We start from the raw sequence: 16,808 nt of genomic DNA, 5'->3' as shown, positions 1-16,808 counted from the left end.
AGTAACAATCTGTAAGAAATATGCCCATATTAATAACCAATCCATTTGGGACTAAAACCATTGGCCAGTATATTGGTGCCATATACATCCCAATGCTTCTTAGATAGAATTCAGAATTCTGAAAGAATAGAATAACAAGTAGGCACTAGTCCCTCAGTTATCAGAGAAATAGGCTATAGAACCTTTTTTATGCTGGTAAATGGAAAGTCATGTATTGAGAAAAAGCAAGAAGCATCAAAATGTCCGAGTGTCTTTATGGACTTCGAGGCCAACATTTCAAATAAAGTCTTGCTAGGATAGTGCTTACTTTTACTCCTAATACTAACGTGTAACTTACTCTATTCCTCAAACCACCGATGCCCTCTATACACAAGTGCAGCAAATAAGGGATGCACATCAAGCTTGTCAGAGAGACATTCAGAAATTTCAACTGGTATGGGATAGGGAGAGCAAGTTTCTTATTACAACTGAGCATGGTGTCACTCTAGCAGAATGAAGCCTGTAGATATGGGAGAGGAGCTCGGGTCAGCATGCCAGAGGAAAGAATCTGAATGGTTTGCAAGTGAAGGAAATTAAAAATAAAAAAATAAAATAAAATAAAAATAAACTAAGTAAAAGAAGCTAAACCTAAGGAATTAGAGTCAAAGGAGCAAAAATAGTGCCTGGTGAGTTAGACTAGTAATGATTGACAGAAACCAGATTTTATTTGCCCACACAGCCAACATTTCGTAACTACTTTTTATCTCTCCATGAAGGAAAATAGTGGAGTCCCATGTGTGGTTGTAGACCCAGCACCAAAATGGAACATCATCCATTCTTAAAATAAGCCACTACCAAAAAGCAGAAGCATTGAGCCAGAGTTGGTCTGGAGAAGTATTTCAGAAATACACTGACCTCTTAGGAATAAATCATAGTCTACCATTAACAAGTCATAGTCTACCATTCTAGAAACAGTGTTTTTATTTTAAGGAGCAAGGGTATCATACAGGAGAGAAAGGTTAATGACATTAATAAATTTAGACATTATCCAACAGTTAATAGCAATTTGTTAAAGCAGATAAACATTAAATTTTGGAGTTGTTTGTTTTAATAATCTATCTTCAATATTGTGAATAGATTAGTTAGATCCAAGTCTACAGACAGGGAATCTGGTTAAAAGCCTATTGTAGTAAGGATAGAAGAAAAATAAACGTATGTGAGGATTTGAAAGTTGGATCAATATATGTGGTACTGAGTGAAGAAGTAAAAGTGGGAGAGTAACATAGAATTTTATGCAGATTTCTAGCTCTTGGACTACATAGTAGGGACGGCTAGTGTCCCAGCATTCATTCTATGACTCTAGATGCAGCCGAGGGCAAACTACAGCCCGAGGGCCGGATCCGGCCCCTTTGAAATGAATAAAACTAAAAAAAAAAAAAAAAAGACCACAGCCTTTTATGTAATGATGTTTACTTTGAATTTATATTAGTTCACACAAACACTCCATCCATGCTTTTGTTCCGGCCCTCCGGTCCAGTTTAAGAACCCACTGTGGCCCTCGAGTCAAAAAGTTTGCCCACCCCTGCCTAGAGCCATATGTTCAGCTGGCTCATGGCTAACTAGAAAACTGGCTACATTAACTGGCTTTCTTTGAAACTTACTATGGGCATGTGGCCAAGTTCTGGCCCGCGGGCTCTAGGCAGAAGTGGTGTGTGCAACACACTGGAAGCATCTTAAAGGAGCGGGTGTAGTCTTTTTTATTTTCCTTCTGTCTGGAGCCTGGTATCACAATGTGTTGTCGGGAACGTCACTGTCTGTCTGTCACAATGCTAACCAGAAGAATAACAAAAGAGTGGCAGAGAAAATAAATGAAAGAGAATTATTTCTAAAAATGTATGAACCTGTCACACAAACCCGGAACTGCTGACTTCTGGCCTTTGTATATGACAGAATTAAATCTAGGATGGGTAAACCAACATCAGTTTGGGTTTTCTGTCATATTCATCATCTTAGTTAATGCAGCCATCTTTATTTTATGCTGACAAGGTTCATTGTTGAGAAATACCAAAAGGAGTTTCTCAGGGAAAGAAAAGAACTTTAATTTTAATTGTGTGATATTTAAGCCCAGCTGGTGTGGCTCAGTGGTTGAGCGTCTACATATGAACCAAGACTTCACGGTTCAATTGCAGGTCAGGGCACATGCTGAGTTGTGGGCTCAATCCCCATTGTGGGACATGCAGGGGGCAGCCAATCAGTGATTATCTCTCGTCATTAATGTTTCTATCTCTCTCTTCCTCTCCCTTCCTCTCTGAAATCAATAAAAACCTTCTTATTATTCATTTGTCCAACCTCATCCAGTCTTAAAAACTCAATCCAAGAAATCTCCCCAGCCCTAATATCACAGGTTACTAGTATGTTACTTGCTAAGATACCTCAGAACAGCCTGGACTTACTTTTATTACTATACCTACCACAATATTTTTTTATTATTATTATTAGTTAAGGTATTACAAATGTGTCCTCATCCCCCCCTTTAACCCCCAACCTCCCCCACACACACAAACTCATGCTCCCATCCCCCCGTTGTCCATGTCCATTGGTTTGGCTTATATACATGTATACAAGTCCTTCTGTTGATCTCTTCCCCTTACCCCCGCCCTCCCCTACTTTCCTTCTGGGGATTGATAGCCTGATCACTGTTTCTCAGTCTTTGGGTCTGTCCTTTTTCATCAGTCTATGTTGTTCTCTATAATCCACAAATGAGTGAGATCATGTGGTATTTATCTTTCTCTGACTGGCTTATTTCACTTAGCATAATGCTCTCCAGTTCCATCCATGCTGTTGCAAAAGGCAAGAGTTCCCTTTTTTTTACTGCAGCATAGTATTCCATTGTGTATATGTACCACAGTTTTCTAATCCACTCATCTGCTGATGGGCACTTAGGCTGTTTCCAAATCTTAGCTATGGTGAATTGTGCTGCTATGAACATAGGGGTGCATATATCCTTTCTAATTAGCATTTCTGGTTTCTTGGGATATATTCCTAGGAGTGGGATCACAGGGTCAAACGGGAGTTCCATTTTTAGTCTTCTGAGGTAGCTCCATACTGTTCTCCACAGTGGCTGCACCAGTCTGCATTCCCACCAGCAGTGCAGAAGGGTTCCTTTTTCTCCACATCCTCTCCAACACTTGTTGTTTGTTGATTTGTTGATGATAGCCATTCTGACAGGTGTGAGATGATAGCGCATTGTCGTTTTGATTTGCATCTCTCGTATAATTAGTGACTTTGAGCAGGTTTTCATATGTCTTTCTGCCTTCTGTATGTCCTCTTTCGAAAAGTGTCTATCTAGGTCCGTTGCCCATTTTTTTATTGGATTGTTTATCTTCCTTTTGTTAAGTTTCATGAGATCCCTGTATGTTGGAAATTAAACCCTTATCGGTGGTATCATTGGTAAATATGTTCTCCCATGTAGTGGGTCTTCTTGTTGTTTTTTTGATGGTTTCCTTTGCTGTGCAAAAGCTTTTTATTTTGATGTAGTCCCATTTGTTTATTTTCTCTTTAGTTTCCATTGCCCTAGGAGCATTATCAGAGAAGAAATTTCTTCGGCATATGTTTGCGATTTCGCTGCCTGTGGATTCCTCTAGTATTTTTATGGTTTCCCGTCTTACGTTTAAATCTTTTATCCATTTTGAGTTTATTTTTGTGTATGGTGTGAGTTGGTGATCTAGTTTCATCCTTTTGCATGTATCTGTCCAATTTTCCCAACACCATTTATTGAAAAGACTGTCTTGACTCCATTGTATGCTCTTGCCTCCTTTGTCGAATATTAATTGGGCATAGTGGTTTGGGTCGATTTCTGGGGTCTCTATTCTATTCCATTGATCTATATGTCTGTTCTTGTGCCAGTACCAAGCTGTTTTAAGAACAGTGGCTTTGTAATACAGTTTGATATCTGGTATTGAGATCCCACCTACTTTGTGTTTTCTCAGGATTGCTGCAGCTATTCGGGGTCTTTTTTTATTCCAGATGAATTTTTGGAACGTTCGTTCTAGATTTGTGAAATATGCCGTTGGTAATTTAATGGGGATTGCATTGAATCTATAAATTGCTTTGGGTAGTATGGACATTTTGATGATGTTGATTCTACCAATCCATGAACACGGTATATTCTTCCATCTGTTTATGTCTTCCTCTATCTCTTTTTTCAGTGTCCTGTAGTTTTCAGCATATAAGTCTTTTACCTCCTTAGTTAAGTTTATTCCTAGGTATTTTAATTTTTTTGGTGCAATGGTAAATGGGATTGCTTCTGTAGTTTCACTTTCTGTAAGTTCACTATTGGTGTAAAGAAATGCCATGGATTTCTTAGCATTAATTTTGTATCCTGCTACATTGCCGAATTCATTTATTAAGTCTAATAATATTTTGATGGAGTCTTTAGGGTTCTGTATGTACAGTATCATGTCATCTGCAAATAAGGACAGTTTTACTTCTTCTTTTCCAATCTGGATGCCCTTTATTTCTTCTTCGTGTCTGATCGCAATGGCTAGTACTTCCAGTACTATGTTGAACAGGAGTGGTGAGAGGGGGCATCCCTGTCTTGTTCCTGTTTTTAGGGGGAATGGTTTTAGTTTTTGCCCATTGATTATGATGTTGGCTGTGGGTTTGTCATATATGGCTTTTATTATGTTGAGGTATGACCCCTCAATTCCTATCTTGCTGAGAGTTTTTATCAAGAAAGGGTGTTGGATTTTGTCAAACGCTTTTTCCGCATCAATTGATATGACTATGTGGTTTTTTTCTCTCAATTTGTTTATGTGATGTATCACGTTTATTGATTTGCGGATATTGTACCATCCTTGCATCCCTGGGATAAATCCTACTTGGTCATGGTGTATGATCTTTTTGATGTACTGCTGGATCCGATTTGCTAGGATTTTGTTGAGGATTTTGGCATCTATGTTCATGAGGGATATTGGCCTATAATTCTCTTTCATTGTATTGTCTTTATCTGGTTTTGGGATTAGGGTGATGTTGGCTTCATAGAATGAGCTGGGAAGTGTTCCTTCCTCTTGGATCTTTCGACATAGTCTGAGGAGGATAGGTTTTAGGTCTTCCTTGAATGTTTGGTAAAACTCCCCTGTGAAGCCATCTGGCCCCGGGCTTTTGTTTGCTGGAAGCTTTTTGATTACTTCTTCGATTTCCTCCATAGTTATTGGCCTATTGAGATTTTTAGATTCTTCCTGGTTAAGTTTTGGAAGGTTGTATTTATCTAGGAATATGTCCATTTCCTCCAGGTTGTCTAGTGTGTTGGAGTAGAGTTGTTCATAGTATTTTCTAACAATCCTTTGTATTTCTATGGGGTCTGTTGTTATTTCTCCTCTTTCATTTCTGATTTTGTTTATTTGGGTCCTCTCTCTTTGTTTCTTGGTGAGCCTGGCTAGAGGTGTATCAATCTTGTTTATCCTTTCAAAGAACCAGCTCTTGGTTTTGTAGATCTTTTGTATTGTTTTTTTGGTCTCTATGTCGTTTATCTCCGCTCTGATCTTTGTTATTTCCTTCCTTCTGCTTACAGTGGGCTTTTTTTGTTGCTCTCTTTCTAATTCTTCGAGTTGTAGAGTTAGGTCATTTATTCTCATTGTTTCTTGTTTCTTGCAGTAGGCTTGTAGAGCTATGAACTTCCCTCTCAAGACTGCTTTTGCTGTGTCCCATAGGTTTTGGATTGTTGTGTTTTCATTGTCATTCGTTGCCATGATGTTTTTTATTTCTTCTTTGATCTCACTGGTGACCCAGTCGTTGTTTAATAGCATGCTATTTAGTCTCCATGTGTTTGATTTTTTTGGATTGTTTTTGTTGTAGTTGATTTCCAGTTTTATGCCTTTGTGGTCTGAGAAGATACTTGATATGATTTCAATTTTCTTGAATTTGAAAAGACTTTGTCTGTGACCCAATATATGGTCTATCTTTGAAGATGACAAATGTGCACCTGAGGAGAATGTATATTCTGTGGCTTTGGGGTGAAATGTTCTGAAGATGTCAATTAATTCCATCTGATCTAGTGAGTCATTTAGGATTGATGTTTCTTTGCTGAGTTTCTGTTTAGAGGATTTGTCCAGTGGCGATAATGGGGTGTTAAGGTCCCCTACTATGATTGTATTGCTGTCAATCTCTCCCTTGATCTTCTCCAGAAGATTTCTTACGTATTTGGGTGCTCCTATATTGGGTGCATATATATTTACCAGAGTTATTTCCTCTTGTTGGACTGCTCCCTTTAGTATTATGAAGTGGCCTTCTTGATCTCTTTTTATGTCCTTCACTTTGAGATCTAATTTGTCAGATATAAGTATTGCTATCCCGGCTTTTTTTTCACTTCCATTGGCCTGAAAAACCTTTTTCCATCCCTTCACCATCAGTCTGTGTGCATCTTTTTTTCTGAGGTGGGTTTCCTGTAGACAGCAGATATATGGGTCATGTTTTCTTATCCACTCATTTACCCTATGCCTTTTGACTGGGGAATTTAATCCATTTACATTTAAAGTTATTATTGATAGAAACTTGTTAGTCGCCATTTTTGTTCTTTACCGCTGCGTTCCTTCTTTGTTTCCTGTTTTTTCTATTTACAGCAGACCCTTTAGCATTTCTTGCATTGCTGGTTTGGTTGTAATAAACTCCCGTAGACCATTTTTGTCTGTGAAGCTCCTGATTTGACCCTCAATTTTGATTGATAGCCTCGCTGGGTATAGTATTCTTGGATTCAGACCCTTCCTTTGCATGACTTTGTATATTTCATTCCATTCCCTTCTTGCCTGATGTGTTTCTGTTGAGAAATCGGTCGCTAGTCTGATGGGGGATCCTTTGTAGGTAACTTTCTGTCTCTCTCTGGCTGCTTTTAAGATTCTTGCTTTGTCGTTGGTGTTTGCCAATTTAATTATTATGTGCCTTGGTGTCGGTCTTTTCGGGTTCATTTTGTTTGGGACTCTGTGAGCTTCTTGGATTTGTGTGAGTTTTTTCCTCCCTCTATCAGGGAAATTTTCTGTTACTATTTTTTCAAACAGGTTTTCTATTCCTTGCTCAGTTTCCTCTCCTTCTGGCACCCCTATTATTTGGATTTTGTTTCGTTTAGCATTGTCCCAGAGTTCTCTTAGGCTCTCTTCCTGCTTTTTAATTTTTTTTTCTAGAAGCTGTTCTGTTTGGGTATTTTTTTCTACCTTGTCTTCTAGCTCGCTGATACGGTCCTCTGCTTCTTCTAGTCTACTGTTGATGCTTTCTATTGAGTTCTTTATGGCAGTGATGTCGTTTTTCATTTCTTCTTGGTTTCTCTTCATTTCCTCTTGGTTCCTACACATATTGTTGAATTGGTCTTCCATTCTTTTCATCCACCTTATGACCATTACTCTGAATTCTTTCTCTGACAGGTTGCTTGCCTCCATTGCCTCTATTTCGTTTACTTCCTTTTCTGATGATGCCTGTTTTTCTTTCATATTTGGGTTGGTTCTTTGTTTCACCATGATTTCTCTTCTCAAGGTGTTTGGTTATGTAGATCTCTCTCTGTTGCGCTGATTCAAAGGCACAAAATACAACACAACAAGGCACAACGTACAAGGCACCGAACTAAATGCATTCACAATATTAATAACCCCAAATAAAGGTGACCCCCCCGAGCGAAGAGAATTAGGGGATAAAGAAGAAAAAAGAGAAAAATATTAGAGAGAAAAATAAAAAACAAAAAGGAGTGCTGAAATGAGATTGGGAAAAGGGAGAGAAAAAAAAACACAAAAAGACCAAAAACAAAAAAAAAACAACAACAACAAAAACAAAAAAAAAATTAAGAGAATGAAATAGAGGTGGGGAAGAGGCTATTTGTATGGGGAGAGCGAGGGATTGGAAATTAGATATATAAGTAGGGTGAAATTTAGACAGTGGGTAGAAAGAAGGAATAGGTAAAATCCAAAGCAGGAATAGGGTAAGAGAAACAGGACAACAAAAGGGGAAAAGTGAGGAAGAGAGTTTTGGCTTAAGGGTAAATGTGAGATAGAGAGAAATGATGCTAAAGGAACGATGAAAATAGAGTGTAGAACACTAATCCCAAAATAAAATAAAGAAAAATAAAAAAAATAATAAAAAATAAAATGACCCTTGAAAAAATGGTAAAAGGATAGCAATAATACTGGTTTAAAAATGTAGTAATTAAAAAGGTAAAATCAGGTGATGAAAAAAATAAAAAATAAAAAATAATAAAATAGGTTCTTAATGAAATGGTGAAAAAAGAATTAAAAAATATATATATAAAAATATTCGGAAGTGAAGGTGCTTCAGATCTTCCACTCTTCTTTTTGGCACGCCTCAGTCCTGCCAGGCATTCAGGGGAGTGTTGAACTTCCCTGCGATACACTGTCCCTCTGTGCAGTAAACCACAGACCTGATTTTAAGGCAGGTTGTATTTTTTTACCAGACTGCCTTTATTTGTGATCGCAAAAGAGACAGTTCTTGGCTCTGCCTCTGGGTGGCAGTGTGTCTGGATTTACCACCGAGGCTCTAAGTCCTCTCTATCAGTAGGGTTTTGTCCTCTATGGTATTTGGAACTGATTCGGGAAAGACCACTGCCCAGAGCTGGTTCCTTGCCACTGTCCGCTGTTTCCCAGGCTCCCCAAAAAGAACTTTCCCCTACAGGCTCTGCGAATGACCCCAACTGGGGAATCCCATGCGCTGGGTTTAATAATCAAATGCACGGATCTAAGGGGAACTGTAACAAGAGCCTGATAGTTGTGCGAATTCGCAAGCCTCCACCTTCCAGGTCTGCGCACAGTCTCTGCGCGCAGTCTCCGCGCGCCCACTCGCCCCTGGCACCAAGCAGCCAGCAGATTGGCAGAGTCCAAGGCTGCTCCTTTACATCCAGTCCAGCTATGGGCTCATTTTTCGCGTTCCCTTCTGCCAGCAGCCCTGTGGGGCCCCTTCCCCACTCGCGGGTCACGCTGGTCCCAACGGCTGCGGACTCTGTGGGGCGCAGATTCCGCCCTGCGCGCGCGAGCTCGGTCCTCCCTCCAACCCGAACTGCAAACCGCACCTTTAGGGGATGTCCAACCTTTCCGTGAGAAGAAGCAGTGCTCGTCTGAGTTCACGCAGTCACGCTGCTTGAGATCCCTTGTTTCCAGGTTAGTAGCTGGTCTCTGGATGCCGGCAACAACCACCCAAGATGGCGCAGCCTCCGCTGCTTAGCTGGCGCACCAGGAGAGGCTTCAGCCGCAGTCTCCAACTGTCCTTTTTTTTCCCTGGGGGGTTCTCAGTCTTTCCTAGCTGCAGACAATCTCTCAGCTGAAAATCCTCTACCTATTCGGGCTGAATGTTACCCGTTTCAGCTGCTCACCCTTATCTGCTCCAGGACAAGGCACAGGACACGTCCGCTTATATCTCCGCCATTTTCCGAGCCTGACCTACCACAATATTTCACCTTCAGTTGACTTTCTTTTCACAGCTATGAACTCTGAGGCTAGGGTGTATGTCTTCTTTTTCTATTGTGCTTAATTTTCCTGAATCCAAAGTGAGCGTGAACTGTGCCATATATTCACACATAAGCAGTCTTTGTTCATTTGACATGGTTTTACTCTACTGTGTAACACAATGGAAGCTGTTAGGAATTTCATTTACGCCTTGGTGCCTTGCAAATACATCATCTTCGGCTCTGTCTATATTGGTCAGCTCATTTTTTCCCATCCATTTATCTGCTCATCAGGAGAGAGAAAAGTAATGGAAATAACATATGCTGTTCAGAGACTGGTTAATAACTGCTTCTGCTCGACAACGCAGTAGCAGCTTTCCAATTGGAACCAAGCTGCTTATTCATTGATTGATGACCCAAAAGGAAATTGTTTCCTTTCCTCCACTAGAAAGGTTTGCCACAGTTCTAAAAGACTTTTCAAGACCTTTTCCTGAACACTTTACATAAAGTTAATCAAGGACAATGGATGAAATGTGATTTCATGTTGCTACTGAATGTCCGAAAAGACTCATTTCCATTTTTGTTCAATTGAGGTTATGCTGGGTGGTAGGAAATTATAACTATCAAATGAGCTTGATACCAGAAGACATCATGCACTATGCTATTTTTAGGCTGGCAGGAAAACACACTATTTAGTTTTTATTTAAAACCAAGAGCCCAGAAAATTTAACAAATAAGCTTTTTTTTTTCCTCACCCAAGGATATTTTTCCATTGATTTGTTAGGGAGAGTATGAGAGGGAAAGTCAGAGAGAAATATCGATGTGAGAGAAACATATTGATTGGTTGCCTCCTGCACGAGCCCCAACCAAGGCCATGGCAGGGGAGTTGTCTGCAACCAAGGTAGCAGCTTTCCTTAACCAATGTGCCTTTGACCAGAATCAAACCTAGGACCTTTTGGTCTGCAGGCCTATGCTCTCTCCACTGAGTCAAACTGACTAGGGTAAATTAGTATTTTTGAACAAAAACCTTGCAAAGTTAGAAAAAATCTGGCCTCATAAAATTAACATGATTCATGAATCCTACTCTTCTCATAAAAACTTATACAAAGATTTTTGTCCTAGAGTTCTCACAACTTCATGAAATAATTTAATCATATTCCTAAAACAAATGTATTCTAAATTGTTGTAGTTTATCTAGTCCAAAAATTTGTGACTCTGCTTCATTGCTTACTTAATATGCTAGGACAGGAAACACTGGGTACATGATAACAGAATCTTTATATCCAGACTAGCAATGTTGCCTCCTCTGTTCTACTTCTTCAAAACCAGAGAAATTTCTTTCAAGATAGATTTAGAGAATGCTTTACTTAGATAGCCATAGAGAGGAACTTATTAAAGGAGTCTTCACTCCATCTACCCATTATTCCCTCTCTCTCCCTTGAACAATAATGACATCAGAGTCCAGGGATGCATGAACAAAGAGTAGGTAGATTTTTAGTACTAAGATAAATTTAGTCATTTTTTCCCAGAAGATGTGTTAACCCAATATGTTGTTTTATCCATTGATCTTAACCACAGACACAATGTTACCTGGAATGCTTTAAACTGTTTAATAGGCTATTTTTATTATGAATTTATTCTTTAGTAATTTGCTCGTTTATTCACATTGTACTTCTCCCAATATAATGTCCATTACACAATGACAGATATTTTTTGTAGGATTTTGGGAACTGGTGCTATTCAGAACAAACTATGTTCTGAATCCACTTATTCAAAAGGTTGACACTGATATGTACATCAGCATGGGGTTCTATAGATATCATTTGCTCCACTCCAGCCCTGACACACACAGATACAAACATATGTAGCCTGAGTTTCATGGCTAGGTAAGCAAGGCTGGACACAGAAAGCGTCCTCACTCCCTTTGACAAGGGAGAAGGAAAGAGGAGAGGACATTCTACTTATATATGATCCATTACACTGACTACTAGTTCGGTTGCTTTCACCTTGTTTGGCAGCTAATCATCAGTATTTTTCTTTATCTCTCCTAGAAAAGATTCGGTTATTTTAGAAATTTCTATTCTAAGATATAGACTAAAATCACTTCCTAGAGATCTCTTTGTTTAAGTGTTCTCAGAACTGTCACTTAGAAAATTGCCAGCTTTTATTCAGTCTCCCTTTCCGTCTGAAAAATCACCCTCTATCTTCTCAGGACACTCAAAACATTACATAGGACAACTTAAAAATTCTTCTCATTATGCAACCATGGAAATTCCAGGTTAGCCATGAATTCTGAGTCTCCCTCATCACTGACAACAATTCTCCCACAAAGTCATGGACAGTGATTTAAGATCCCTCTGCTTTCATTCTACTCTATTGTTGTTTATGAACTGTAATAATTTGCAAACATAAAATGTATCCTTCCACAATACACGTTTATGTTTTTTAGTATATTCTCAAAGTTTTTCAATCACCATGGCTATCTAATTTTAGAATATTTCATCACCTCCAAAAAGAAATATAGTAGCCATTAGTAATAAGTCTACATTCCTCCCTGTCCTTTGCCCTAGTAAACCACTAATCTATTTTCTGCTCTACATTGCTTGTACTATTCATATAAATAGGATCATATGTGGTGTTTTGTGACCAGCTTCTTACATGTAGCATAATGTTTTATGATGTTCATCCGCGTTGTAATATATATCAGGACATCGTTCCTTCTTATTGCTGAATAATATTTCATTGTATACCACATTTTGTTCATTGATACATCAGTTAATGGATATCTTAGTTGCCCCATCTTTTGGTCATTATGAGTAATACCACTAGGATCATTAATGCCAAGTTTTTGTGAACACATGTTTACATTGTTCTTGGGTATGTACACAGGAGAGACTTGCTGGGTCATATGGTGACTCTATGCTAAATTTAAACATTTTGGAGAACTGTCAAAATGCTTTCCAAAGCAGTGCATCATTTTTAAATTTCATCAGCATTTATGAGGATTCCAACTTTTTCACATTCTTGCCAACATTTGTTATTTTTCTGTCTTTTTAATTTTAGTCACCCCAGTGGATGTGAAATGGCATCACATTGTGGTTTTAATTCACATTTCCCTTGTGACTAATGATGTTGAGCATCTTCTGTGGAGAAAGGTCTATTCACATCCTTTGCCCATTTGTTTAATTGGGTTGTTTGTCTTTTTCTTGTTGAGTTATAACCAAAGACTGAATATATGTGGTGATTTAAAAGGAAAGTTTATCTTCAGCCCATCAGATAGCATAGAAATATCAGAATACCTAAATGAACTCCACATATTACTGGGATTAACATAGTAATGACCAGTGTTTTATTAGAAAATTTTCATTGTGGATAAAACAATGTGAGAAGAGTAACTGTACTATTTCATTTCATAATGTATTTCCCAAAAATAAAAAGTCAAGCATTTTAACTGAAGAGGATGATTTTTGTCTTTTTGCAAAAGTTATTGCAAAATGGAAATTATTGATGAAATGGGAGTAAATAAATGTGGTTGTCTTAAAATAGATTGCAACAACAATGCTGGCTTAATGAAAGCTGGTCTCTCATTTATGAGGCAATGGCCACATCTGAATGGAATTTGAAAGAATGCAGTTTGAGAAGTTTTGTGTCCAACCCTAATTATTTTTTTTATAAATAATGATAGATAGCACTGGAGTTTGTTTCACCATTTGCTTCTAATACATGCTGGTAACATATAAAATTTTCATCACTTTTACACATATAACAAAAGCCAGAAATCACTTGGAAATATAAGTGTTGGCATGCATGTAGCTATTAAAAGTTTCTCTTTGCTTGAACATCATTGAAGAAAAGCTACAGAAGAATTGTTACGTAAATGTTATGTACATTTAACATTGTTGTGAAACTAAAATAAAGTCAATTTTATAATTTTAGACTGCATCTTAATGTAAATGACTATGTCTACTTTAAGAATGAGAGCAATAGACCAAATTTGCAGAGGTAGAAATGAAAGGCCTGATGACGACATAATCTCTGAAGGTGATGGCATGAATTATTGACAGAGAAAGAAACAAATTCCAGCTGTTTCTGACTGGCTCCAAGTGCAGTACTGCTTCCATCATAAAATAATGGTTATTCAAACATCTGTGACAAATGAAGAATGGCATCCACGGTATGAATTAAATAGCAATAAAAGTACTAACATGCTCATGGAATTTCTCTATTGGATGAAAGTTCTGGTAATACAAATAAATTATTTTTCCCTAAAAAGCAGCCAGAACCAGGTCTGCAACTGGCCCCTCAAAGAAACTACAGCGATCTAAGAGTAATTGTTTTTCTACTTTCAAAATTTACCCTAAAACCAACAGATTTCCCAAATAATGATGATTCTCACAAGGCATGTTCCTACATTACAGAAGGTATAATGATAATTTAATCAGCAGAAAAACTCAAGAAAATAGCCTGAATTTTTGAAAATATGGAATATTAAAGGCCTGTAAGTTATCGTCTAAAAACAGCTACATTTTCATAGCACCAAATAACTGTGTTGATTATAAATTATCATAAATGCTTAATGTTATTGCTTCTAGCATTCATACTTTATCCTTACATAGACCTGGGTATTACAAAGTATTGCCAATGCTTTAATTACGTTTTCATGAGAAATTTGGACACAAAATGTGCTTAACATAAGAATATGCCATGATTTCTCTATATCACACACCCCACCCCACCCCCCCACCCCCCTCCCCGCAGGTAGGGTTAATGTCCTGAGAGGCGTGTTGGAAGGAAGGCCACCACTCACCATTGGTCATACTTGCCATCAGAGTAATTTGAGAAGTAGCACGTATGGCTATTGTCCAAAGAACAGAAGACTGTCCAAATAGGTAATCAATCTGTTGGACCCAGCAGAGAGAAAGCTTCCAAGTAATGATGCCAGTGGCAGAGGAATCCGGGAGACCAGACTGGAGAGAGTATTCAAAGCAGATGGTGAGAGTTGTAGCCACCTGGAATAAATCTCTGAGTCAATTAACCAGAACCAATGCTGGATTTTTAGATAATTCTTCAGGCTATGGAGGGGAAAATGCTCACCTTCAAAACACAGTTTGGATTTAAACGTGTGGGAGAGAGATTTTAAATGTATTCTTCCTTTTTATCTCTTCTACCATTTCCCTCCTGCCATCACCTCATTCCTCACTTAGCTTAGACCCCTTTGATGATTACCTTGATTTCTTCCTACAAGGAATCTCATCAAACTTGAAGGTGTTTTGATTTTGGTTTTTGTTTGTTTACATTATTACCATTAACAGCCCAATACTGACTCTACTTCTGAATTTAGGCTACCAAGTACTCTACAGAAAAAGAGAAAAGCAAAGATTTGTTAGGATAGATTTTAACACATTGTGGAAGGATCACAAGAATTCTTGCTTCATATTACACAATGTTTTACAAAGTATCATACTTTAAAAAACATTAGCTTATAAGAACATGTAATAAATAACTTCAAAATACAATGGGTATTTATTTAATTTTAAAGTGTGCCTTTAACATTTATGTAAAACATTTTTATACTCTTTCAATAGAAACTTATCTGGCCACTGGGTAAAGCTAGCAATAAAACTACTGGTCCACAATGTGTGAATATTATAATCTAACCCTTTACTGTAATTTATCAATTGTTTTCTTATCTTTAACCAATTAGCTCTACTAAGTAACAACTTTTAAAACTTTGCCACTCTACAAAATCTACTACTTCTCATCATCTATGCAAATGACCACAGGACTTGTGGGGAAGGTAAGGAGAAAGTTTCTTGAATATTCTTGTTATGTTATAGGGCCCTTCCCAATTCTTTTCTTCCTCCTTCTATGAACATACTGAGGCTTTATCTGATACTTGGAGAGGGCTGTATAATCTAAATCATGCTTACTCATGCCAATCTCTATTCAAGAGTGTTGAAATTCTTGTATTAAAGCATCTGATGAGCCCTGCCGGCATGACTCAGTGGTTGAGAATCAACACATGAACCAGGAGGTCATGGTTCAATTCCTGGTCAGGGTACATGCCCAGGTTGCAGGCTTGATCCCCAGTGGGGAGTGTGCAGGAGGCAGCCACTCAATGTTTCTCATCACTGATATTTCTATCTCTCTCTCCCTCTCTCTTCCTCTCTGAAATAAAATAAAAAATATGTTTAAAACATCTGATGAAAGAGCATCATGAGTTGACCATCACTATCACTCCTAGATAGCCTACCATTAATTAGCCAATTTGAAAGAGCTCAGCAAATAATACAAATCTCAGAGATATCTTTATAACGTCAATCCCACCTTCTCTTATGAATATCACGTCCTCTTAGCCTTTGATGGCAAATGTGCTCCTACACATCTCTGCCTCAGTGTGACTGTCCCATCCTCATTGGCCACAGGGTGCCTGTGTCAGAGTCCATAGATTTTTCTCAATCTCAGCTGTCTCTAGGGATGTTAACCACAACCACCTCCACCAGACCACAACAGAAGTGACCCAGTCAGTATGAGCTCTGACTAACTTCATGTAAATATAACCCAACAGTGCATTACCTCATACCAACATCCCACTTCCTGCCCAAGGTCTTCCCTGTGGTTTGAAGATGGATGTAAAAACATGCATAAAGTCTTGACTCCAAATGCAAAATGAAAGACTGCAAGGTTGAAAGTAGTTACAGAATAAATTCTCCCTTGATTCTCCTAGGTGGACTGACCTGAGAGATGGTTCCTAAGACACTTCCACAAGATCCAATTGTCAGGGTTTTTTTCAGTTATTGTTGTTTTTAATTCTCACCCGAGGATATTTTTTTATTGATTTTTAGAGAGAGTGGAAGAGAGAATGAAAGACAGAGAGAAATATAGATGTGAGAGAAACACATCGATTTGTTGCCTCCTACGTGAGACCCAATCAGGACCCAGGCCAGGGAGAAGCCTGCAACCAAAGTGCATGCCCTTGACCATAATCAACCCGGAGCCCTTCAGTCCACAGGCCAATGCTCTATCCACTGAGCCAAACTAGATAGGGCATCCAGTTGTCAGTTTAACTTGATACCAAGCAATGGCCAGTTTGTGTGTCAGACCCTGATATTTGTTCTTCCTCCTTGTCTGCCTTCCCCTTGCTTTCTTGGCTTTGTATTCCCTCATTTCAGCATTTGCCATAAGCTCTTCTCTCTTGGATGAGATACATGTGATAGATTTAATCCATACTTTGAATAATTCTTTCTATATTTGTCAGGGTCTTTCTGAATTCTCGGTGTCTGTAGTATAGATTGAAGTTTCTATTGTAAATGACTGCCACTCAGTTCTTATGAACTCTAAATGAAATATCATTCCTCACTCTGTCCTTCTAGGAGCTTCCCATTGTCTCTAAGAC

At 38.4% G+C, this 16,808-nt stretch overlaps 1 long non-coding RNA gene across 2 annotated transcripts in view; it reads right to left on the bottom strand.

The window, feature by feature from the left end:
- Positions 1-16,262, bottom strand: part of LOC308517528 — a 71,738-nt gene extending 55,476 nt beyond the window's left edge. For both annotated transcript variants that reach the window (XR_013995841.1, XR_013995842.1), the window contains exon 1: positions 14,220-16,262. This is a non-coding gene — a long non-coding RNA (uncharacterized lncRNA). The remainder of the gene's footprint in view (positions 1-14,219) is intronic.
- Positions 16,263-16,808: the final 546 nt, after the last annotated feature.

This window comes from Myotis nattereri (assembly GCF_964212035.1).
Source record: "Myotis nattereri genome assembly, chromosome: 4".
Taxonomy (NCBI): domain Eukaryota; kingdom Metazoa; phylum Chordata; class Mammalia; order Chiroptera; family Vespertilionidae; genus Myotis; species Myotis nattereri.
The sequence above is the reverse complement of the archived record's forward strand: the minus strand, read 5'-3'. Positions and strand labels throughout refer to the sequence as shown.